Genomic DNA, 26269 nt, shown 5'->3' on the forward strand with positions numbered 1-26269 from the left:
TGTCTCTCTCAAAAATAAACAAACATTAAAAGAAAAATAAAAACAAAAGCATTTAGAGGCAATGCTAAGGGTGACAAACAGAATTCTGCTCTGGTCTGTGGTTGCCTTTAAGTGGGTCTGCTGGTGCAAGAAATACATTGTTTCAGTCAGTGTTTTGGGCAAAGTCTCAAATCTTTAAGGCTTTGGAAAAGGCGTGGGGTGCTGCTTTCTTGCTTGTGATGGGCTCCATAATAATAATATGTCTACATTAATATATAGAATAAATAATACAATAAATGGTAATAATAACACAGTAATTTACGACCATGCTATAACAAAAACAGTAACTCAAGCTAACTTTTGAGTACGTTTACATGCATGATACTTTGCATTTCTTGTCTAATCCTGTTCTCACAACTGTTATTCCGACTTGACATATTAGAAACTCAGGCACAGAGAGGTTATATCACAAGCCCAAGGTCACCCAGCTGGGAAGGGGTGGGTCCATCCAAGGGTAGACCCTTGGCAGTCTGAAGCGGACACTTAGTAACAGCTGACTTTTATCCTGGTGTACCGAGTCCCAAGAACGAGGCCAAATACTTTGCATTTGACACGTGAGGATTCTCACGGCAACACCTTGAAGCTGGGAATTTGCACATACGGAGACTGGCTCAGAGAAGCTAGGTGACTGAGGCAAGGACAAACAGCACAGTGGAGCTGGGGTTTCACAGCCATCTGGATCTAGATCCAGGGTTGGTGAATTTATGACCCAGGGGGCCAAATGTGGCTCATTGCCTGTTTTTGGAAATAAAGTTTTATTGGGACCCAGCCACACCCACTTGTTTGTGGGTTGCCCGTGGCTGTCTTTGCACCATGCTGGCAGAGGGGAATAGTGGCCACAGGGACCGTCTAGTCCGCAGACCTGAAAAGATTTACCATCTGCGCCTTTCCAGAAGGAGTTGGCCATTTCCTGTTCCAGGCTCAAGTGTTCTTAATTACTATTGTCTCCTGCTAGTCTGTGAACCACGATTCCCAAGTCTGGTGGTTCCAGTGTGCGGGTCTGATGTTGGAACACAGCCTGGTCTTGGCCAGAGGTGGAGAAAGACCTGAGAATTCCTGCCCTCCGAAGGGGGATACCGAGGTCCCCCCGGGGGTTCTAATGGCTCACTGGGTGTGCGTGTTTTACAGGGTGAGGTGAAGATGACTTAGAACATAAGGAGACCCGGGATCTTTGGACTTGCCCTGAGAGCAACGCTTGTGAGAGTAATTTTACCAGCAGATGCTTGTCAAAAGTTCGGTCCGGGGGCCCCATCCCAGGACCTACTGATTCAGACTTTCTGGATGAGTCCTGGGAATCTGCATTTCGACCAACTCCCTGGGTGGTGCTGTTGTCCTTAGTCCCCAGGTGGACTGGGGCCCCATGGGGATGATACAGTGTCCTTCCCCTCTGCACAAAGGTAGAGCTCAGCCCCAGTTAACTCACAGCCCCATTTCACCTTTGTTGTCTCTGGTGATTCTGCCTCCCCCTGAATTTAATGGTAATCATGCAAGACTTGGTCTTCTGTTCTGGGCTGATGATGTTTGGCTACACAATAACAAGAAGGCATATATAACTCACAAGCTGCTCCATATTCATAATGTAAAACAAGGCATTTACTTTCATTTTAGCAAGGTCACTATGTGGTCATAATTAATATTTTCAGATCATTTGTGGTCTATCGGTGACAATGCCAAATTAGGAAAATTTTTCTCCAGTCATGGTACTTCTTAGGCAGTTTTTTTCTGAATGGAATTTTTGTGTTTTCATTGGGGTATAATTTACATACAGCAAAACACACAACTTCTAAATGGAACATTTCCATGAATCGTAACAAATGTATAGACTTGTGTATTAATTGCCTCCGTTGAGGTTTTCGTAGTTATTTGAAAATTAATTTCATTTTGGGGAAACTTTGTTCCACTGAGGCAATGGTTACTGGAATTAGTGATAAATGTTGGAAAGCCATTCCTGTGTTTGGAATTAAACCATGGATTCCAAATTTCATGTTTAAGCTTTATAATTGAGTCACATATGATAGATTATTGATATTGTCAAGTGTCATGTATTTATTTTACTTTCTGCCTCTTTTCATCCTTCCTCCTGGTTTTGCCAACAGAATGTGAATTTCGTTCTCATTATTTTTGACCAACAGTATCCCCGGTGCCTAGTAAGTAGGCGTCCAGTGAATATTAGAGAGATGAATAAATGTGATTTGGGTTCAAAGGTATCCTGAGTTCTCTGTGATTCTGCCTAATGTCAAACAGGTAACCTTCATTATACAGAAGTATTCGTAAGCAAGGTACGATCTGTCTTTAGCAGAGACAACACATCAAATTAGATTATAATAATCTAATAAGCACATGCTTATTTTTCATGCAAAACCAGGCCTCTTTTCAGTGCCGTTCGAGGATAGGACATTGGATTTTCTGGTGCTTTCCAGCTGGTGGCCAATGTGGCCTGCTGTATTAGACAGGGTCTTAAGGCTCCAGGGCTTTTGGGCTAAAGAGGATGTATATCCTCTTTGATAGACCAGTAGTAGAGGCATCTGCAGAAGGTAAGACAAATGTTAGCTAGTGTGGCACAGAGATAGTAAGATGGCTCCAATGACCCCCACCTTCTGGTAGTTACACTCGTATGTAATCCCTCCCGCTAGAGTGTGGCCAGGACCTATGAACTGCTTCTAACCAACAGAATATGGGAAACAGGATGGATGTTACTTCCATGATCACATCATATGAGGTTGTAATCTCTGTCTTTCTAGCAGACTCTCTCCCTTGCTGGCTTCGATAAAGCAAGTTGCCATATTGGGGAGGCCCATTTGACAAGGAGCTGGGAGTGTCTTTGGGCTAAGGACCATCTGGGAACCGAGGCTCTTAGCCCAACAGCCCAGAAGGAACTGGATATTGCCAACAACAATATAAGTCCCTTAAATTATGAGCTTGGAAGAAAAATCTTCCCCAAGTGAACTTTCAGATAAGCCCCCAACCCTGACCAACACCTAGATTGTAGCCTAGTGGGAGACTCGCCGGGGAAATGGTGCCTGAATTCCTGAGGCACAGAAACCGTAGGAGAGTAAATATGGTTATTTTAAGGTGCTAAGTTCATGGTGATTTGTCATACAGGAATAGGAGGAAAGTCTCCTAGTAAGAACTTCCCTTTATATTGATTTAGACCATATACTTTATTGACATTACTTTATGAAACCCGTATAACAGCTCTGTTAATAACTAGTTGTTCCTATTCACAGTTTACAGATGAAAAAAAAAAAAAAACAAAAAACAAAAACCCAAGACTGAGAATTTAAGGGACTGTACCCGAAGACACAGCTTTAATATATAATTGTATAATGTTAATAGATGTAACGCTTAGCACATATGAAGCACTTAGTAAAGTGTTGGCTGCTTTTATTATTATTATGGTTGCTATTTGAAAAAGAAGTATTCGGGGCACCTGGCTGGCTCATTCCGTAGAGCTCACGCCTCTTGATCTCAGGGTCATGAGTTCATGCCCCACTTTGGACATGGAACCTACTTTAAAAAAGGAAAAGAAAAGAAAAGAAAAAGGAAAAGAGAAAGAAAAAAGAAAAGAAAAAAAAGTGTCCTAGGACCCAGTCTGTCTTTTGGGCAGAACCCTTTTCACCTGGGTCTCAGTTTCCACATCTATGAAATGAGGTGAGTTTCTTCCCCTGAGATGCTGGCCTGGCCGACAAGCTTCTCTCTCTGTGTTTCCTACCAGTTAGAAAGCATTCGAGTGGTGACTCATTATCTCCCCTTCTCGTTCATCACTGTATTACCCTCGTCTGACCAGTTCAGCCTGTCAGGGCCCCTTCTCCCCTGAACTGCACTGGGAAAAACAAACAAGGAGCAGACATCTCCTTTCCTTCCAATCTGGGCTCTGCCAAGCTCTCTGCCCCAGGCCCTCCATCACTCCCAGCTGCTAAGCCGGGGCCATTTCCTCCCAACCTTGGGATGAAGTCAACCTAGATTTAGAGACCCGGGTTCAAATCCCGACTCCACCGTTTAGCTAGCTGGATAACTTCTCCCCTTTGGGCCTCATGTGTAACACTGGGAAAAGTCTAAGTACCTCTTTGGGTCGTTGTGTGGAAGAGAGAGTCATGAACAGTGTGCTGCGGGGATGCCTAGCGCCTGCAAGTGATTTGGAAAGGCTCTGCTTGTTATGGTCAAGTCCTTATGGTTCCTCCTGGTGGGAATTAGAGATTCCTCTTGAAGACCATGTGGGCTCCAGAATTCCATGCGGCTTTACTGCCTTAGTTTCTCCAAGGCAGCCATTTCCCAAGAATGTTTCCCCCAGGTCAGACTCCCAAGTGGCTCAACGAATGCTTCTGATTGAGGTCAGGCACTCAAGGATCGCTGGCCGTCTTGGGAGGGAGAGGAGGATTGTTTCCTGGAGAGGATTACCTCTGAGCAGTGGGTCCCTTCTCTTCTGGGACGGAGCACATGGCTGGTACATTTAGAAAACGATGTTCATCTTTGGGGCGCCTGGGTGGCTCGGTTGAGCATCTGACTTCGGCTCAGGTCAGGGTCTCGCAGTCTGTGAGCTCGAGCCCCCTGTCGGGCTCTGTGCTGACAGCTCAGACCCTGGAGCCTGCTTGGGATTCTGTGTCTCCCTCTCTGTCTGTCCCTCCCCCACTCACACTTTGTCTCTCTCTTGCTGAAAAATAAATAAACGTTAAAAAAAAAAGAAAAAGAAAACCATGTTCACCTTTGGAAGCTCTGTTGATCAGAATCCCAGGCGACTGCCTTCCTGGGCCCTTGATTCTTCACCTTTGAGATACCCTGGACTAATGGGTAAACAAGGCATTCTGATGTAGGAGGGATTGGGCTGGCTGGATCCCGTCAGAGAAAATTCTATCAGCCTCCGTGCACACCTCTGCCCAAAATGATGGGAGTAATTCTGAAGTTACAAGGAGGGGTGCAATTCATTCTCCACCCGCCCCCCCCCCACCCCACGGGCACACAGATGGAGCTGGAAAAGACAGAGAATGTTCTGTGAGGGTGTGCCAGAGTCGTGGACGCTGAATGCTGGGGGATTAGAATACCCCCTTTCTCCAACTCACCTGCCTGCACTGAGCCACGAAACAGCGGTCTGCAGCCATCGGAAGTGTGGGCAGTGATGAACATCTCTGTGCTGGGTGGGGAGACTGTTTCCCGTCTCAGGGAGTGATTAGATCCCCCCCAAGCAAGTCTCATCCCTTGGACTCTTCCTGCATTTTTGTAGAATGCTCCGTGGATCCGCGCGCTCCCGCGTGGGGCCCGTTACAAAGGTTGGACTTGGAGGAAAGTGTTCAGAAACACAGCCATCGAAAATAGAGTCCAGTTCAGCCCGTTCCCTGGTCCTCAAGGTCAAGTGCCTTCCAAGATTGGGGACCGATTTTCCTTTGTGCCTTTCTCCCACTTACCACCGTGGAGGCAAGGCTGCCTCGGCCCAGAGCACAAAGGTCTAGTGATTTGTAGCTAGAATCCATTGAGTCCAGTTCTCCGAGTCCTGGGCTGGAGTCTGGGGCTCGCTCGCCAGCCGGACCAACGGCAGGACATTTCAGGAGCCACGACAGAGAGGGACACGGGGCACAGCACGGCAGTTGAGAATCTGGGCTCGGAAGTCCAGAAAAACCCGAGTTCAGTCTCTGCTCGTCTCCTTTCGTGTTCTCTGAGGCTCACCGTCATCACCTAGACAATGAGGATGATCCGACCTTGCCCGTAAGGTCACTGGGGGGGGGGGGGCTACACGAGGTCACGCACGGTCAGCACCTGCCACGAAGCGTGTACTCACGAGGTGGTCGCTCCGAGCACATTATTATCATCTCTACCGTTAACACCGACCATTGTTCCGAACTCTTTGTTGCTATGATTCATTTTTCCAGGGTAACGGCCACGGCCGTGCCCATCTGAGGGGCAGACGGCAAGCCCGGCTCGGAGCCGTGAGGCTCTCTAGGTCAGTGGTTGGGCAAAGCAGCGGTGCTTAGGCACCAGAAACAGATGCCAGGAAGTGGGTGCTGATACGCGCGGGGCATCGAGCCTGTTGCTGGGACTTAGTCTAATTATATCTGGCAGCTCGTTGTCCCCGGGGCCGTGCCTGCCCACGGGAGGGCGGATCACGTTTCTGTCTCCCCGAGTAAGCTGACTTGGGTCATCGTCAGAGTCCCGAAGTGTTCTGCCCGCACTTTGGCAGCTGGGCTGAGCGCTCTCGTCTCGGCGTGGCCGGGTTGGGGGAAGGGTGTGGGCGGCTTGGGCCGCGGGGCCACTTTGTCGGGGGAGGAGTCGCCGCCGAGCTCCTGGAAACGGCCGCCGGATTTGGAAATAGAATGATCAGGAATGTTCCGTGCTGTTTGTGGGTCATTTTGACCTCCTCCCGGGTCAGGCCACCCATGTGGCTCCTCTGGGCCACACACGCCAGCAGAAATTAGATATGAGACGCACCCCCGCTCCGCGCTCTGTTTCTAGGCAAAGCTCCATTTCTCCTCGCCAGAGCCCTCTCTGCACATGCCCTCAGTCCCTCTCTGTCCCTCTCTGTGTGCCAGGTATGGAACGTGACGTCACTCACCTGCCGTACAGCCTTCAGCGCTCCCTGCTGCCCCGGGCTCTTGTCCAGGCTGATTCCCACAGCCTCCCAGGCTCTGCTTGACCGGGCTCACGCGCCTTTCCAGCCTCATGCCTCTTTATTTCCATGCCCACGCCATCTCCCCCCTGGACATTACCCTGCCCTCTGGTCCTCTCCACGGGACTCACTCCCGTCTTCCTTGGCATCTCAGGTGGGCGGCCCTTCCTCCAGGAAGCACTCCCGGCTGCCCCAGAGCTGGGAGCGTCGCCCTTGTGTGTGCTTTCCCCGGGGATGTCTCTGCCCTTGTGGCTTGGCCACTGCCTGCGGGCTCGTCCGGGTCCTGCACGGCCCGAGGGGGCGGGGACCTTGCGGAGAGCTTACGCGTTCCTGTGCTGGGTCCTTCATTGTCACAAGCCTCGCGTCGGCCGTGGTCAGAACGGTCACTCTTGGTCACAAACCTGAGAGCAAAGCGGGGGCGGGGGAGTCTCGGGGTTGGGGGTCCCTGAGCAGGCAGGTAGCTTCTGTGTGTCCTTCCGGATCCCCTCATCACTGCGTGGACTCTTGCCCTCTGGCTTCCGGGGGCTCGGCCAAGGGAATCATCGGCAGGATCAGAGGAACTGAAGGGTCTGGGGTTGGGGCATTTGTTCCCCAACTCTTTGATGGGGGTTACCGGGTCCCCCAGCTTAAGGTCACAGCTCCTGAGAAGCAGCCCCTCTCCCGGGGTTCTAGGAACCCCACCGTCCCCTGACCCTTCAGGCTCTGTGTGGCGCTGGCTCCTTGTCCCCCCTCCTCCCGCCCCCCACTCTTCCGCAGCTTTGTGAATCGTGCCTTCGTGCCTTCGCGAAATCATCCCCTTTGGGTGTGTTACCTGTTTCCGGCACAATCAGGGCTTTCTCTCCTTTGTTTTTCCACAACAACCTCAGGACGTGGGATCTCCTCCAGCCCATTCGGCAGACGAGTAGACTGAGGCAAAGTGACCTGACCTGCCCAAGGCCACCCAGGGAGTCAGAGGCGGAGGTGAGGATTCCAATCCACATCCGTCTGAGTCAAAGCCTTCACCACTCGCGTCTTGGACCTCATTTCAGGAGGAGCTCCATGGGGACGCAGGCCGGTCCTACAACTCATGCCGGTCGTGCTGGGCACGGGGGGAAGCAGCCTGGTGACAGGGAGGACTGTGTATCCAGGTTGCATTGGACACAGGGCCCAGGAAGACTTCTGCTCCTTCTGCCCCCCTGCCTCACTCAGGTCCAGGGCTGGCTCCAGCTTCTCCAGCATGCACTGCCCTACTGTGGCCAGCGGCCAGACCACCCCTAGATGGAGGCTCGCACCCCTCCACTGGCAGCTGGGTGGTCGCAGGTGAGACCCTGCCGGTCCCCGAGGGAGGTGGACTTTAGAGACCGGACGGGGGGGTGGGGGTAGTCCTGGGAACACTTACCCGCTTTGAGTTTCTATGAACCTTCCAGATGTTTGTGGTGGCCATGAGAATGAGCTCGAAGACATTTAACTTTCCCAGGGCTCCAGCTGCTGCTTGGACGCCCACGGATGTTTGGGCAGGTCTGGCCGCCCCACGGCCTGCCCCAAGCAATGACTGGGCGAGGAGGGATTCTGAGACAGGGCTGTTGCTGGGAGACACGGGGTCCTCTGCCAGTGACTTTAGGGCTCCCCAGAGGCTTTGCAGACCCTCTCACGCATTCTCGCTGCGGAAAACTCCCCCAGGAAGATCTTTTACGAATGCCCTCGTGTTGCTGTCTGCTTGTCGGAGGGCCCGGACTTAGCTCACGTACTTGCCCACCGTCCCCAGACTTAGGGGGATGGCAGAAGTCCCGGGAGGCCCACAGCAGCTGGGTTGGGGGCCAGGGGAACAGGAGTGGGGGACTCTGGCGAGGGACTGGGGTCCTTCCAAGTTCCTCGATGCCATTTCCCCAGAGACAGATGCTCCTTCCTGCCTTGTGCAGGGGAGAGGAGTGGTCTGTAAAGGGCTCAGAGCTCCCCGAGGCCTCCGTGGGGAACGAGGATGACAAGATCTTGAAGACAGGCATGCCCCGCACGGGCTCACGAACCCCGCCGGTGCTCACGCTCCTGACCTGTGACCGTGGGTCAGAGCCCCTCCCTCTCCAGGGGTTGTTCGGAGCGTGAAACGAGCAGGTGGATGTCGCACTTGGCGTATCGTCTGGCAAACAGGAAGGTCCCCACACGTGGTGGCAATTTAGGGTCCCAACTTCTGAAAAGTCGTTCACGTCCCGGAAAAGCCCCTGGATGCGCGTCTTTTGCTTGAGCGTGGAGGCAAAGGCTTCTTGAGTTTTCAGAACCTTCTAAGCCCTAGAAAGGTCGTCACGGGTCGGGTGGGGGAAGCTTGGTTTCATATCCTGATGCCACGGCTGCTTCTTCGAGGGATGGTGAGCCAGTTGCACATCATCCCGGTGCCTCAGTTTGCTCATCCGTAAAATGGGCCTAATGATGGAATCCATCTCACAAGCGTGGTGGGGGGTCCAAGGCGTGGTAAATACCAGGAGTTTAGCCCAGCGCCTGGAGCCCAGTGAGGGTTCGGTCAGGAAGATTAGAACCTATAATCCTTATTATTGTCATCATTTCCGGTAAGAACTCTTTTTTTTTTTTTTCAATTTTTTTTTTTTTTTTTATTTATTTTTGGGACAGAGAGAGACAGAGCATGAACGGGGGAGGGGCAGAGAGAGAGAGGGAGACACAGAATCGGAAACAGGCTCCAGGCTCCGAGCCATCAGCCCAGAGCCCGACGCGGGGCTCGAACTCACGGACCGCGAGATCGTGACCTGGCTGAAGTCGGACGCTTAACCGACTGCGCCACCCAGGCGCCCCCGGTAAGAACTCTTTGAGCTTAAGACAACTCTGATCCCTGGGCCTGAGTCTTTCTTTGGACTTTGAGGGTAGAATCTGTGGGTGGCAGTCTTGGGTGACCTGAGGTGACTCTACCCGTGTTTGGCTCAGTCTTCCCTTGGTCCGTGTCCTCATCTGCCTTGCGGATCAACCAAGGGGATGAACGACGCCTTGCTTACAGTCCCCTCATTTGAGAGATGTTCTCCTTGCCTTAACCGCTTTATCTGTAAAATGGGAACACTCTCTCCTTCCGAGCACCCAAGGATGCCTGTCTATCAGTGAGAGGCTCCGAAAAACTCAATTAACAGTGTGAGGTCAGGAACAGGTAGGTTTAGAGAATGGAGACATTTATATTTGCCCTCAGCAAATATAAAATGCTAAATAATAAATAGCTTTTATCCATTTGCTTAAATCACTCCTCATATTGATTTGGCTTAATGAGGCCACAGAGCCTCCAATGAATCAAGACATATGTGCTCCATTCCATCACTCGAGAAATTTCCTCACGGTGCAAAACAGGCAGAAAGTTTTTGAGTCTAATTCTGAGCCCTTCCCTGACCGTTACTGGTTTTAAGAGACCTGGGCATTGCTTTGTCTCTATTTCGAATTCCACTGCTCGTCATTCTGCGTTATTTCTTCTCGTATAGGGTGTTAGACATGAACCTGGGGCCTCCCTGATTTGCGTAGAAGGGAAACAGAAGGAATGAACGCTCAGGGGCGCTACGATCTTGGACATCGGAAAGCACCTGGGACTGGTGGGGTGGCGTGGCTGGGCTCAAAGGCTGCCCAGGCCACAGTGGCTCCAACAAGGAACGAAATGAACCTCAACTAGAATTTGATAATAATTACCAGTTATGGAATACTTAGGTGTGCCAAGCACAATGCCCACCGTTCCCTATGGATCGTTTCATTTAATTCTCTCTAGCAACCTGTGAAGCGGGTACAGTGACTCCCAGTGGGCCCAGACCGTGGTTACGAATCATAATTGGTTGAATTCCCCAGCTTTCTTTGAGGCCGGGAAGGTACGGAACACAGGTCTGTCCAAAAGGTTGGCTGCAAGGGCTTCTGGGAAAATAATTTATTCTGCCAGGAAAAGGGAGACAGATGCAGCGCTTTCCCCTCCCCCCCCTCTTTTTTTTTTTCCTGCTGTGAATTTGGACGTGATGGCTGGAGCGGCAGCAGCCGTCTTGTCAACACCTGGGTCAAGACATGGCTGGGCTGCTGAACCAGGACATGTAGCTGAGCATCTCCACCATTCTCGTTATGGAAGAGAAATGAATTCCTATTGATTTACGGCACTGCAGTGGGATATTCCAGTACTTGAAGCTGCGTGTATTACTAATGATTCCAAACCTTTCACTCAAATGCCAAACGGAAGTCCCAATATTTATAGGCTAAAACTGACCCAGTCCCCCTTCCCTCAAAGATTTGTTCTGGACCTTTCTCCAACAAAGCGGCTGCCTTACGGGTCGGCTCTGTTATGTATTTTCAGCATCTTTTCACTTAGTCAAACCCCCTTTTAACTCAGTTTTGTTAGCTCTAAATAGCTTGATCCCAGACATAGTTCCATCATCCTGACGCACTTTATTTTCAGATTTGAGATTTCCTTTTGTTTTTTTTCCTCCCCCTCCCACCCGCCCCCCGTCCCCCGGCCAGGCCTTATTTGCTTTTTATTTCGATGAAGGTGATCCTTACATTACTCTTTCCCCCCCGCTCTTTTAGCTGTTCCGTTTCTTTTTTTGTACTAGTCCCAGAAGTTTCCTGTCCTTTGTAGTCATTGGGGGGGGCGGGGAAAAAAACCCTAATTCTTATATAGTCTTTACCATATGCTAGAGGCTGTTGTAATTTGTTTACATATATTGAGTCAGAGAATCTTCATAACACCCTTCGGGGTAAGCACAGGTTATTTATCCCCGTCATACAGAAGAGGAAGCTGATGCCCAGAGAGGGTAACTCACTTACCCGAGGACACACAGTAAAGATGTAGCCAGACCAAGTATCAAACTGGGCAGTTTTGTTGCCCTTCCAATGCAGATTCTCAGCTAGAATGTCCTCTCCCCTCCACCCCCACCTCTTTGCCCGTCTCACTCCTGGTCATTGCTCTGTCTCTCTGGGGACTCCTCCATGGCACCACCGCAGTGTGATTCAGATGCCCCCGCCGCGTGCGTATATTACCAGCCACCGCGATCGCCGATTTCCTTGTGTGTCTCCCCCACCGGACTGTGAGCCCTGTGGATAATATATGTCCCTAGTAAACAAGTATTAGAAACACCAAAAAGGGGGCGCCTGGGTGGCTCAGTTGGTTAAGCGTCTGACTTCGGCTCAGGTCGTGATCTCACGGTCCACAAGTTCGAGCCCCGCGTCGGGCTCTGGGCCGACAGCTCGGAGCCTGGAGCCTGTTTTGGATTCTGTGTCTCCCTCTCTCTCTGCCCTTCCCCCGCTCACACTGTGTCTCTGTATCTCTCAAAAATAAATAAACGTTAAAAAAATTAAAAAAAAATTTTTAAATATATAAAATATGTAATAGACAAAATAATATAAAACTTATATAAGTTATATAATATAATAGATATAAATAACATGAATATAAAAATAAATAATATAAAACTTATATAAACATATATAAAAAACTAAACAAAATATGCAAATATTATATATAACATACATAATGTATTATAAATTTTTTTTTTAACGTTTATTCATTTTTTGAGACAGAGAGAGACAGAGCATGAATGGGGGAGGGTCAGAGAGAGGGAGACACAGAATCTGAAACAGGCTCCAGGCTCTGAGCTGTCAGCACAGAGCCCGACGCGGGGCTCGAACTCACGGACCGCGAGATCATGACCTGAGCCGAAGTCGGACGCGTAACCGACTGAGCCACCCAGGCGCCCCCATAATGTATTATATATAATAGATAACATCAACATTAAACACATTCACAGGGTTGTGCAGCCATCACCACTCTCCAACTCCAGAACTTTCCATCATCCCATTCAACATTAACCTTGCATCCATTCAACCCTAACACCCCACTGTCTTTCCCTCCAGCCCCTCTGTCTTTCCCTCCAGCCCCTGGTAACTTCTCTTCCTTCTACTGTCTGTCTCCATGAACTTGCTAGCTCTCGGTCTCTCAGATAAGTGGGTTCATGCAGCATTTGTCCTTTGGTGACTGGCTGCTTTCATTTAACATCATGTCTGCAAGCTTCATCCATGTTGCAGCAGGTGCCAGGGTGTTCTTTCTTTTACAGCTCAATAATATTCCATCACATGGATAGTAGACCCCGTCTCGTTTATCCGTCCTTCTGCCAATGGACACGTTTCATCTGTTGGCCACTGTGAGCGATGCTGCTAAGGTCATCGGTGCTTAATCGTTTGAGTCTCTGCCGTCGGTTCTGCCGGGCATATACCTGGGAGTGGACCTGTGGCGTCGCGTGATCGTTGCACGTTTCACTCTTTGGGGACACGCCCAACCATTTGCCCCGGTTGGGTGCGCCATTTTACGCTCCCATTGGCAATGCATGAGTCTTCCCATCTCTCTCCATCCTCACCAACACTTGCTTTATTTTGTTTTGTGGCTGATAATAATAGCCTAGCCACCCTAGTGGGTGTGAAGTGGGTATCTCCCTGTGGTTTTGACTTCCATTTTCCCGAACCCTCAGAGCCTAGCCTGATGCCCAGCGCACAGTAGAGCCGCGTCCACGTTTGTCCAGCGGCGCCACGAAGGAGTGAGCTTTGGGGGGGTGGGGGGGCAGGGAGCCTGAGGATGCTGTTTGTGGCCCCGGGGGGCCTGGGCTCGCTGTGTTTCCACGCCGCCCGCCCTCTGTGGGTGCCACGTGCACTTCCGGTCCCGCGTGGGACCAAGACGACCCGCTCCGCTGGTCTGCTCTAGAAACCTCCAGGCACTTTGCAGCCGGCTGCCTGGGAGATCAGCGGTGTGTTTCTCCTGCTTCGGCCTCACCGCCCCCCCCCCCCCGCCCCCCTTTGAGGGCTTTCATTCCAGAAAGGGCTAAGTCAAACTCTCTCCAGGTTTTATAAGCTGATAGAAGCGGGCTGTCAAATGCTTTTTATGGGCGACGAAAGAGGAAGACGGTTCGTTTTGCAGACAGCGGGTTATTGAGTAATCACGTCTTTATAGACCTGCTGTGGGGCAGATCACGGCCCCACTGTCTCCTTTGATGTCAAAAGGCAAACGGCCCCATAAAGATCAGAACAAGAGAAGGTGAAAGGGGTCAGGGACAGAGCTGCCCCTTCGGGACATGCCCTCCTGTTGCCATGTGTTCTGTCTGGTGAGTCTGTGTATGGAGCAAGGGAGAGACAGACACAGGTGTGGACTGGTGGGGCCACCCCGGAGGGCGACATCGCTATTTATTCCCCCTAACTTCTACGGACTCACTCACTCATTCACCCACCGGTCCCTTCATCCACTCCCTTATCCATTCACTCACCCGTGATTCCACCCCTGCGTCCGCTGGTTCACCGATGAGTTCGATTCCTCCCTCATTCACTTGTTCCCTTACTTGGTCATTCGTGTCCTCACTCATTCAGTCCTGCGTGCATTCAAGTGCCGGGACGTTGCTTAGGGGCAATGCTCACACACCTTTTTTCTGGGGCTCCGTTTATCCATTCGCTGAACACACATGAGTCGGGGGCCGACTATGCGTCATACACTGTGGCTCTCGTGGTGAGCATGACCAGAGTCCTGGGGAAGAAGGTCGGCAGACAGTTGCACCTATGGAACACGTGAGCCATCACTGTGATAAGCATGGGCATGTGCAGTTGTTGGGGAGGGGAGTAGAGCCCCTAACAGGGCATCTGAGCTTGTCAGAGAAGCCTTCCCTGGTGGCTGGGATCTAATGGGTGAAAAGGAGTTGTCCAGGCCGAAGGAGTTGGTTGGTGATGGTGGTGGGGTGGGGGAGGGGTATATGGTGGGGAGAGAACATTCCAGGCAAGGTGAGCAAACCCTACACAGCCTCCATGGCAGGAGAGCTCGTGAAGCTTCCAGAACGAGCAGCGGTGCCCACGCCAGCTTGGCTGTTCTCCAACAAGCCCCATCCCTGATGTGCTGCCCAGAGCTGTGGCCAGGAAATCCCTGTTCAGACCTCGTTTCTGTTCCATCTCAAAGACAGCCTCCCGTTGCAGAAATAGAACGCTCTCCCGGCTCAGACACAGCCATCCGTTCAGAGAAAGCCAGGTGGGCACAGGTCTGGGGAAGCTCAGGTAAGCAGCCAGCCTGGTGGCCTGGAGAGGGCCTGTCTTTCCGAGCCGGAAGTTTCCAGAAAGCCGTTCCTTGCTACTCCTTTTCCTGCGAGGTTGGGAACCGGGCTGAGGGCCTGGGTTTTTCCCGGTCCCATCGGGAGACAAGCGTTTCAAATCAAGTCTCCCCCTACTTCTCGCGTTTTAAAGATGGTGTCCCCTTCTGGAGGCTCCCGTCCCCCATGCTGATTTCCAGCTGTGAGACAAGCACCTTAATAAATGACTATTTGGCCGCCCAGCCTTTCTGCGTCTGTTTGGTTTCCTGCTGCAGCCTCCAGCTGGAGTCCCAAGGTGTCTTTCTTAAACGGGTGGAGACATAGCCCTTTCTGGTGTTTTCCTCCATGTATTTGCTGTGAGCTCTCAAAGCTCCACAAGGCAGCTCTCCTCTGGGGAAGAGGAGCCTTTCCAAAGTCTTTCCCTCTTTCTGTCAGGTCCAGGTCCTCCTGAGGTCCCCAGAGCGGCTGCTGGGACTGACGGGGAGGCCCCGGCCCCCTGCATCCCTCCTGCCTTGGGGGCTGGAGACCCAGGCGGCAGTAGGCCCTAGGAAGGGACAAGGGCCGAACAGGGGACGAAGAAGGGCTCAGTGATGTCGCAGGCCAAAGCACTTCAGCTGGGCTTCTAAGGAATCAATGCAACTGAGCTTCTGGGTGGCAAGCAGAGACCCCTGCTCATAATAGACGTGGAGAGTCAGGTCAGAGGAACCACCTGTGGCTCCCGGCTGCGCCCCCACTCTGTTCCCCACCACCAGGCCCACTGCCTGAGACACCATGGTGGGGGGGCTGTCATTTACGGAGGGCCCGTCGTCAGTGCCCGGCAAGCGGCCCCCAACCAAACAGAGGGCGTCCCTGCCCCCATCACGCTTATGTTTAAGGACGAGCAACAGGCGGTCAGGGAAGGCTGGCCGGCTTAATAAGAGATGCTTGGTTAAGGTCCGAAGGGACAGGGGAGCCACACGGACATCTGTGGGGGAAGCATCCTCGGCAGAAGGAGCAAACTATCCACCGGCCCGCAGGCAGGGCGGAGCATGGGGCTGCTTGAGCCAGGAGTCGGGTTGAGTGAGTCCGCAAGGATCGACCGGTTGCGTGATCGCATCTACCTTTCACACAAGGATCGACAGGTTGCAGAAATGCACGGAGGGTAGGTCGTTCTCCCAGTTCACGAAGTCGTGCTTTCATCGTTGCCATTTCGTAGATGCAACACCAGAGACACCGAAAACTTCAGTGACTTGCTCAGGGTTTCACAGCCAGTGAGGGGGCACAGCCAGGACTCGAGCTCAGTCACCCAAGTGCCAGAGCCCGTGCTCAGGCGCCACCGCCTCCCGGAAGCTCTCCCCTGTGCTCCCCAAAGCTGGGTGAGAAGCCCCTGTGGGTTCAATCTCTCCGGGCCTCCATTTTCTCCAAAATGGGAACGATAGAAACTATCCTTGCCTTAACGTAATGCGCACAGCCGTTGGCAAAACCAAATGCGACAAGCCGCAACATCAATTCTAAAACCAACGAATCCTGTTCTAGAAACGAGTTCCGACTGATTGAGCACCCAGGGGGAGCAAGTCTGTGCTGACTGGGTCGCAGGCACCGAACAGCTCCATGGGGCAGAGGGAAGGCTCAAGAAACTTGGAGTGAATTAACAGACATGATTTCGTTGGGTTCTTTTCTGTTTGCCCCACCGAGACTGTTTAATCAGTTCGCTCAGCTCCAGTGTGCACGGTAATAATATTTACCACCTAAGAGCTTGCAAGGCTGTTCTACAGTCACCCCGTTCCCCTCCTAGGAGGGAATAAGGTACTGCGTCCTTTGTTGCCTTCCAGAGATACCCTGTGCAAATAACGCACGCAAAGAATTTACATAGCTCCAAATATTTGTAATGCAAATGATGTCATACCCTCCTGCTTATAGCACGTGAGAATATGCCTCCGAGATGATGTCATTACAAGACACACAGACTCTGCTTTGTTCTTTTAAAGAGTTACCTCGTATCCTTCCCTCGAGGACCCTCGTGTCCTCGAGGATCCTCGCATCCTCTCCCCCAAATCCTTCATGATTTTATCCTTTGCCGTTAAGCAGCGCTGTCCTGACTGTGATTACATACATACGAGGATGTTGGTTGGGACCGGAAGTCGTCCCTCCCCGTCCACGGTTTTGCTTTCCACGGGTTCAGTCGCTCGTGGTCAACCACCTTCTGGAAGCAGATGACCCTGGTGATCCATCAGAAGGTCGCTAGTAGCTTAATGCCACATCACGATGTGTGCCTACGACATTCACCTGTTTCGTCTCATTACAAAGGGGTTTTATCATCTGACGTCATCACAAGAAGGGTGAGTACCGTACATTAGGATTTTTTTTTTAAATTTTTTTTTTAACGTTTATTTATTTTTGGGACAGAGAGAGACAGAGCATGAACAGGGGAGGGGCAGAGAGAGAGGGAGACACAGAATCGGAAACAGGCTCCAGGCTCTGAGCCATCAGCCCAGAGCCTGACGCGGGGCTCGAACTCACGGACCGCGAGATTGTGACCTGAGCCAAAGTCGGACGCTTAACCGACTGAGCCACCCAGGCGCCCCCGGTACATTAGGATATTTTGAGAGAGAGAGAGAGAGAGAGAGCACACTCATACAGTTTTTATTACAGTATGTTGTTATGATTGTTCTATTTTATTCTTATTGTTGCGAACCGCTCACCGTACTTAATTTATAAATGAAAACTTTATCATAGGTATGTGTATGTAGGAAAACACATATCTGTATAGAGTTCAGCATTCTCTGTGGTCTCAAGCATCCACTGGGGGTCTTGGAAGGTATGCCCCACGGATAAGCGGGATACGTACATTTCAATTTTGGATAGACATTGCCAAATTGCATTTCCTAGAGGTTGTATGATTTATACCACCCACCAGTAATAAATGAGAGAGCTTGTACCTCTACAGGCTTTAAAGGTCGTGTATTATCAAACTTAAAAAAATCACACTAGGAGATCTCGTTATACCTACCGTTTTTGCAATATGCTTATTTTTCACTTAACGTTAATTTGCAAACATACTTATGTTTCAAGAAATATTTTCCAGGGGCGCCTGGGTGGCTCAGTCGGTCAAGCGTCCGGCTTCCACTCAGGTCATGATCTCATGGCTTGTGAGTTCCAGCCTTGCATCGGGCTCCGTGCTGACAGCTCAGAGCCTGGAGCCTGCTTTGGATTCTGTGTCTCCCTCTCTCTCTGACCCTCTCCTGCTTGCTCTCTCTCTCTCTCTCTCTCTCTCAAAAATAAACATTAAAAAATTAAAAAAAAAGAAATATTTTCCAACAAAATAATTTTTAATAGCTTTACAATATTCCATTGCATGGACGTAGCGTAGTTTATTCTATTGGGCCCCTATCATCAGATATTTAATGTTTTGAAAACTAAAAAAGAGTGATCAATTTGGCTGTTAAAATTAAGAATTCTGCTCATCAACAGACACTTAAAGGTCTGTTGAACCACATTATAAACTGGGAGGTAAGAACCATATTATAAACTGGGAGGAACCACATTAAAAGGCAAGAACCACATTATAAACTGGGAGGAACTAAATACCTGTAACTAAGAAAGGAGAGTATTATCAAGCATATGTAAAGAGTTTCTAGAAATCAACAAGTATAGCTCAAAAACCGAATAGGCAAAATACTTAAACAGAGCTTTCAAATGAGGAAACATTTGGGGCTGATAACTTTATGAAGAGATGTTGCACGTCATTAATGACGAGGCAAATTTATGAAGAGATGTTGTATTTTCCACTCATTTGGCCAAAATTAGAAGAGAAATTCTGACAAGCCAAGGCTTTGGAAGGATGTCAAGTGCAAAGGAAATTCAACCTGGTGCGTCCACTTCAAAAAAACAGTTTAGTGTTATATCCTCATGTTGAAAATTCATACATCTTCTGTTCTAGTCATTTTTCTCTTGGATACCTACCCAGGAAAAACAAGAATGCTGCCAAGTGCTACTGTTTATTTCATGATTACTTTTCAGTGTATTTATTTATTTTGAGGGAGACAGAGACAGCGAGCAGGGGAGGGGCAAAGAGAGAGGGAGAGAGAATCCTAGAGCCTGATGCGGGGCTCGAACTTGTGAACCGTGAGATCATGACCTGAGCCAAAACCAAGAGGCAGACACCTAACCGACGAGCCGCCCAGGTGCCCCGACCACTGTTCCGTCGGTAAGTGTCTCTGACTTCGGCTCAGGTCATGGTCTCGTGTTCGTGAGTTCGAGTCCCGCCTCCGGCTGTCTGCTGTCAGCACCGAGCCCGCTTCGGGTCCTCTGTCTCCCTCCCTCTCTCTCTCTACCCCTCCCCCGCTCGCTTGTGCTCTCTCTTTCTCAAAAATAAACATTAAAAAAAATTCGCTAGTGAACAATTCAGCAGCATTTAGTGTATTCACAATGTTGTGCGACACCACCTCTTTCTAGTTCCAAAACATTCTCATCATCCCCAAAGGAAACCCGTATTCGTTAAGCACCCCAGATAATGAGTTTTTATTGGCTGTCTTCCCCTCTGCTGTGGTCTGGATGTGCGTGTCCCTCCCCGAGTTTGGACGTGCAAACCTAACCCCCCAGAGGCAATGGTATCAGGAAGTGACTAGGTCTTGGTGGGGGGGGCGCAAAGCGCTCATCGATGGGATTCTTCCTTTCTCACCAGGAAGAATCCAGCTTTCTGGCGCTTTGATCTTGGACTTCCCAGATTACAGAACTGTAAGAGAGAGGCATTTCTTTTTCTTTTTTAAATGTATATTTATGTATTTATTTTTGAGAGAGAGAGAGAGAGAGTGAGAGCAGGTGCTCAGAGCAGGGTAGGGGCAGAGAGAGAGGGAGAGAGAGAGTCCCAAGCAGGCTCTGTGTTATAATCGCAGAGCCTGACGCAGGGCTTGAACTCACGAACCGTGAGATCGTGAGCTGAAATCACGAGTTGGACGCTCACCCAACTGAGCCACCCAGGCACCCCAGAAAAAACATATGTAAAGAACTTACCCAATATTGTTGATGTTTTCTCCGGGTGATAGGAGAACAAAATGCCTGTTTTCTAATTTCTCATATCTAGGTGGATTGAATATTGTTCGTCTACAAAACCAACAAAGAGCCAAAAATGGTATATTACTTAAATCTACGTAATGGTGGTAAGATCTTTTATTTGTGTCCTTCATCTCGGTTCTCCGAGTGTACCCCCGACCCGTCTCCGTCTCTCCAGGAGTGAGTGAATCCACAATATACTTTAAAGCATGTTGCTTTCGTTCCACGGAATCCACATTGTATCACCGACCACACTTCTTCCTCATCTTAAAAGCTCCTTGAAAAACATGTTCCCTTTCTGCTGGCTTCTTTGACCACTCTCTTGGCCAAGGCTAGGTCCTTCGGTCTAAATTTGCTTGCTCTTTCTCTCTCTCTTTTTTAAAAGATCAGTTGCTATGAAACACGATGTTCATCTGTGACACAGATGAACGCTAACTAACGGCATTGTTGACCAGTGTGTAATTTGGTGACAGGGTTCTGGAACATTCTGTATGGTGGGGCATCTTCCGTCTGACATTTGAAAACCCAGAGATGCAGCAATTTTAGAAAATTGGAAGCATGAGTGGCAAACAGAGAACAAAAGGAAGAGAAGTCCTTGGCTTGGGCCATGGGGTTATTTTTCCTCACCTGGAATGTCCTGTCTGGAACAATTTCTTCTTCTTCTTCTTTTTTTAATGTTTTAATGTTTATTTTTGAGAGAAAGACAGAGCACCAGTAGGGGAGGGGCAGAGAGAGAGAGGGAGATACAGAATCCGAAGCAGGCTCAAGGTTCTGAGCTGTCAGCACAGAGCTCGATGTGGGGCTTGAATTCACAAACCGTGAGATCATGACCTGAGTCGAAGTCGGACACTTAACCGACTGAGCCACCCAGGCGCCCCTTTTTGCATTTATTTAATTTTTTAATGTTTATTATTTTAGAGAGACAGACAGAACATGAGCAGGGGAGGGGCATAAAGAGAGAGGGAGACACAGCATCCGAAGCAGGCTCCAGGCTCTGAGCCGTCAGCACAGAGACCGACGCGGGGCTCGAACTCACCAACCGCGCGATCATGACCTGAACTGAAGTTGGCCGCTCAACCGACCGAGCCACCCAGGCGCCCCAGAACGATTTCTTCCTTACATGTGCTTTGGCACATGGTTACTCTTCTGGCTTGACCTCGCAATGGGCTTTAATGGTAAAGGAAATTAGACACGACTGTATGTCTGTCTCTCTCTTTTATCGTCATTCTGGTAAAATATACATAACACAAAATACAGCATTTTAATGATTTTAAGTATACAGTTCAGCAGCAGTGAGTGCACTCACAATATCGCACCATCGCCCTCTGTCTCCAGCACTTTCTCTTCATCCCAAGCTGAAATCCCATACCCCTTAAACACTAACTTTCCATTTCCCTCTCGCCCAGCTCCTGGCAACCATCCCTCCTTGCTGTCTCCACGAATCTGACTGTTGCGGGTCATGGAAAAGGTATCATGCAATATTTGTCCTTTTGTGTCTGTCTGATTGCGCTTAGCGTCATGATGTCAAGGTGCATCCGTGTTGTAGCATGCGTTAGCATTTCCTTACTCTTTGAGGGCTGATGAATGTCCCGTTGTAGGTAGATACCACATTTTGTTTATCTGTTCATCATTTGGTGAGCATTTGAGTTGTTTCCACTTTGTGGCTGTAACAAATAATGTTGCCAGAAACATGGATGTACATACAAATGTCTGTTTGAGTCTCTGCTTTCGATTCTTTTGGGTATACACCCACAAGTGGATTTGCTGGGTCACGTGGTAATTCTGTGCTTAATGTCTTCTTTTTCTTCTTCTTTTTAACGTCTGTTCATGTTTGAGAGGCACAGAGAGACAGAGAGGGACAGAGCATGAGCGGGGGAGGGGCAGAGAGGGAGGGCGACCCAGAATCTGAAGCAGGCTCCAGGCTGTGAGCTGTCAGCACAGAGCCCGACTCGGGGGCTCGAACCCACGGACCGTGAGATCGTGACCTGAGCTGAAGTCAGGTGCTTAACTGACTGAACCCCCCAGGCGCCCCTACTTATTAGAACTTTTGATTGCGTTCTACTGTTTATGCAAATTTCTTACCTTGTTTACGAAATTCTTTTTTCTCTAAACCATACAAAAATATTTTTGAAAGCCCCTTCTCTTTCTTTCTTTTTTTTTTTTTTTTTTTTTTTTTTTGCATAAAACTTGGAACAGAAAGTACTTTTTGCCTGTGTGTAAAGAGTAAAAGAAACATATATCTCTGATTCCCTGATGTTGTTTTCCTTTGAAAAATTTTCCCAGTTCAACTCCTAACACCTGTTAATTGCACAGGGAGGACTTATTCGAAGCAGCTGTAATTCTTAGTCCATTCCGCACAGTTGACCCTTGAACGTCATAGGAGTTAGGGGCCCTGACACCCTGCAGGGCAAAAATCTGCATTTAAATTTTGACTGCCCCCAGATGTAACCAAATGGCCTACTACTGACCAAAAGTCTTACCAATAATAGGAACAGTCAAATAACACATATTTTGTATGTGATGGGTATTATATGCTCTATTCTTACGATAAAGTAACCTGGAGACAGAAAATGTTATTTAGAAAACCCTGAGGAAGAGAAAAATACGTTTACAGTGCCGCACTGCATTTACTGAAAAAAAAAAAAAAATCTGTGTATAAGTGGAATCTTATACACAGATACTTAAACCTATGTTATTTGAGGGCCAACTATGAATTCTTTAAAACTTGCCCGTTTGTAACATCACTGTGACGTGATCTGGCCAAAAGGAAACCATCCTCGAATTAATCAAGGCTTGAAATTCAACTGTAATTTGCAGAAAATACGGAGGACAGAGGAACATGCTAAAAAGGCACCATGGGGAACACCTGCAAAATTCCAGATTGCGGATATTTTCCAGAACAAACGATTTACGGCAGATGGAATAATGGCCCCCTGAATATTTCCACATCCTAATCCCTGGAACTTGTGAGTATAGTAAGGAACACGGCAAGATGGAATAAGAGAGGGGAAGAGATTAAAGTCGGTAATCAGCTGACCTTCAGGTGGGAAGATCCTCTTGGGTTATCTGGGTGGGTCCAGTGTCCTAATTGAAGGAGGGTGGGAGAGTCAGTTTCGGAGTGAAGTGATGTGAGGAGGATCGCTGGCTTTGAGGATGAGGAAGAGGGCCATGAGCCCAGGGACCCCGATGGGCTTGGAAAAGGCAAGAAAACAGATTCTCCCCAGAAGGATCCTCCAGAAGGAGCACAGACCCAGGAACACCTTGGTCTGAACCCACTGAGACCTGTGCCAGATTTCTGATCTGAGACCTAGCCCAAATGGCTACGGTTTCTTAATATGCACTTTACTGGCTCTTGTGCCTTTTTGGGGGTCATTTCTGCACACACTCCCTCGCCGTGCTTCCTGGGGTCACCTCCAAAGTCAACTGTTTGCCCCCAGATCCGTGTCTCTGGGTCTGCTCCTCTAGGAACGCATATAGACACAGAGGGAAACCCAGAGATTGAGAGAGATTTTAAGAGACACCTCAGCCTGTCACCGTCTGTGCCTGGAATTATCAGAAACTATAATTATTTGGATCCTGACTCAAACACATTTTTAATTTTTTTTTTAATTTTTTAATTTTTTTTTTTAACGTTTATTTATTTTTGAGACCGAGGGAGACAGAGCATGAACAGGGGAGGGGCAGAGAGAGAGAGGGAGACACAGAATCGGAAGCAGGCTCCAGGCTCTGAGCTGTCAGCACAGAGCCCGACGCGGAGCTCGAACTCACGGACCGCGAGATCACGACCTGAGCCGAAGTCGGACGCTTAACCAACCGAGCCACCCAGGCGCCCCTCAAACACATTTTTAAAATGAAAACAAAACACAAACCCACCGACCCAAAACCCAAAACACCAACAGCCCCATGAATGACATAGATGAGATAAGCAGAAACTTGAACTCTAGGCAGGACATTCGATAATATCAAGAAATTATTGTTAAATTGTTAAATTTAGGGGTGTGATCGTAGTATTGTGGTTATGTTCAAACAAGTTCTTACCTTTTAGAGGTACATTCTGGAATATGTACAAATGAGTTGGTAATGGGGCTGATGTTTGGGATTTGGTTCAAGACGATGCAAAAGATATAGAAAGGGGAAGGTATGTATAGACAAAGCAGGAATAGCGTTGAGCTGATAACTGTTGAAGCTAGGAGATACTCCTTCCCCGACTTCTCCTCCTTCGATATCTGCTGGAAATTTCGAGAATTAAAACCTGCCCACTCGAATTAGATGATGAGTTAGCTGTCGAGCAGCCGTAGTTAACGGCATGGACTCGTGGACTTTGAGGTCACGGCAGCCTGGGTTTGAGTCTGACCCGCTGACTGACTTAGACGGTGGATTCTATGTGGGGCTGGGACAAGGCGGGGTTGGGAGGAGGAGGGACCAGGGCGCTGGGGGCAGAGAGAGGAATCGGGAGGGAGGTAATTCCAGGCAAAGGAAGCTTGGTAAGTAAAGATACCGAAATAACAGCAGACCAGAAGAACAGGGCTTGAGGCAGGGAGACTGGTTTTGAGTCCGATTCAAGATCATGTATAATTAATAAATACAGATAATTTAAATATATGTGATATATATCATTTATACACAAATCCATAACTTAAAAACTGTCAATTTTGATTGTATTTATAAATATATATATAGGTATACTTATATAATATATATTATTTAAATATGAATTTATTACATTAAATATAAATGTATATTATATATTACTTATTTATATATTTATCATTATATATTATTTAAGTCTATCTATTTGTCTATCCGTAGAGAGAATGAAATGGAATGAAAGAGATTTTAAGGAATTGGCTCATGTGATTTGGGGCGCTGGTAAGTTCAAAGTTTTTAGGGTAGGCCAGCAGGCTGGCTGGAGACACAGGGAAAAGTTGGTGTTGCAGCTCGAGTCTGAAGGCAGTCTGGAGCCAAGTGTCTCCTTCCTGGAGGGACCAGAGTCTTTTAAATCTTAAAGCCTTCACCTGATTGGGCAAGGCCCACCCACATTATGCCAATGAACCCACTCCATCTGCTGATTTAAATGTCAATCTCGTCTCTGAAAATGCCTTTTCAGTGACATCGGGACTGATGTTGACCAAATATCTGGGTGCCGTGGGCTAGCCGAGTCGATACATAAAATTAACCATGCCCGTGGCCGTTGCCGTGCTCCAGACAAGATGTGCTAAGGGCCTTAACCAAGACGTGGGCAGTGAAAATGTAGAGGAGGGGACAGATGGGAGCACTCCTGAGGTGGTGGGATTGACGGCACTGGCGTGGGGGATGAATGAGTAGAGTCAGTTTCTAGCATGGGTGCTGGGGGACAGGGTGGTAATACTTAGCAAGCTGGGAAGAAAGACGAGTCTAGGTTCCTCCCAGGTGATTACAGAACGGCTACTAGGTTCCTGGCACTGTGCCGGGTTCTTGGGAGAGGCAGCTCCGGACGTCGGAAGTGGGTCTCGCTGGGCAAAAATCAAGGTGTCAGCGGGAGGTTCTCCTAGTGCTTTGAAGGGTCCTTCTGGAGGTTCTAGGGAAGAATCTGTTTGCTTGCGTTTTCCAGCTTCTTGAGGCAGCATGACCCCCTTCAGTTTTCTTTTCTTTTTTTCTTTTTAATATTTATTTATCTTTGAGGGAGACAGAGCGTGAGCAGGGGAGGGGCAGAGAGAGAGGGAGACCCAGAATCCGAAGCAGGCTCCAGGCTCTGAGCTGCCCGCGTGGAGCCCGACGCGGGGTTCGAACTCATGAGCCGTGAGATCGTGACCTGAGCCGAAGTCAGCCACCCAACCGACTGAGCCACCCTGGTGCCCCCCTTCAATTTTCAAAGCAGCCATGGTTGGTGGGGTCTTTTTCCCATCAGGGGACTCTGACCCTGACTCTTCTCCCTCCCTCCCTCCCCCTCCCTCCTGATTTACATTGGCCCCCACCCAGATAAACCAGGGTAGTCTCCCTACCTTAGGGTCAACTGAGCAAGGAGCTTAATTCCATCAGCTACCGGAACCCCCCGCCTTGCATAGGACATAACGTAGTCACAGGTTCTGGGGATTGGGCTGTGGACATATTTAGGGGTGCCCAGCACACCCCTCTAATTTTCTTGTTGTTCCCATAGCACCTGCAGTTATGATGTGGGCAGTAGGAAGAGAGGAGGGAAGAAGGAAGGACCCACAATGTGTAAGAAGAAACTTCCTCTATAGATCACACCAGAATGGTGGCGTCATTGCCTAAAGCAGCCAGCTTGGCTTGAAGGGTCCATTTATCTCCTGCTTCTCAAAGCCCAGAGTCCAACTTCGGGCTCAGGTCATGATCTCACGGTTCGTGGGTTCGAGCCCCGCGTCGGGCTCTGTGCGGACAGCTTAGAGCCTGGAGCCTGCTTCCAATTCTCTGTCTCTCTCTCTCTCTTCCCCTCCTCCTCTCTCTCCCTCAAAAATAAACAAATATTTTAAAAAAAAACGCAGAAAGGAGAAAGAAGGGCGTGTCAGGGTGTGCAGTGGGGGGGGGGGTTAATGAAGTCTGTGGGTTTCAGGTTAAGACA

The sequence above is a fragment of the Neofelis nebulosa genome, chromosome 11 (assembly GCF_028018385.1).
Source record: "Neofelis nebulosa isolate mNeoNeb1 chromosome 11, mNeoNeb1.pri, whole genome shotgun sequence".
NCBI lineage: Eukaryota > Metazoa > Chordata > Mammalia > Carnivora > Felidae > Neofelis > Neofelis nebulosa.